The sequence below is a fragment of the Bos grunniens genome, chromosome 10 (genome assembly GCF_055505025.1).
Source record: "Bos grunniens cultivar Pamir isolate PY7600 chromosome 10, Bosgru_T2T1.0, whole genome shotgun sequence".
NCBI lineage: Eukaryota > Metazoa > Chordata > Mammalia > Artiodactyla > Bovidae > Bos > Bos grunniens.
The window spans coordinates 32896992-32897325 of record NC_141174.1 but is presented as its reverse complement, the minus strand read 5'-3'; positions in this window follow the sequence as shown (position 1 = coordinate 32897325).

The window sequence follows — 334 nt, the reverse complement described above, 5'->3', positions numbered from 1 at the left end:
GATACGTTCTGACACCTAAGCCACAAAAGCGCTCCTAAGACCCTTACCCCAAGGGGCGGTCCGGAGGGAAGGACCCGGGGTTGGCTCCGCCCCAGCTAGGGGCGTCCGGCGCGCCTGATCGTCTCGGCCCTCGGTGTTTTCCACCCTCGACCCAACCTGTATCCAGAACAGCGGCCGCGTGCACTCGTAGCTCCCTAGTGCCCAGGACGCGGCGCCTGCGAGGGTTCAGGACCGACGTGGAGTGAGGCACAGCCAGGGACAGCCCGGGCCCCGTGCGCCGCGCCCACGCGAGGTCCCCGCCGGCGCCACCGCCCGCTCGCCGTCCCCCGGCCCC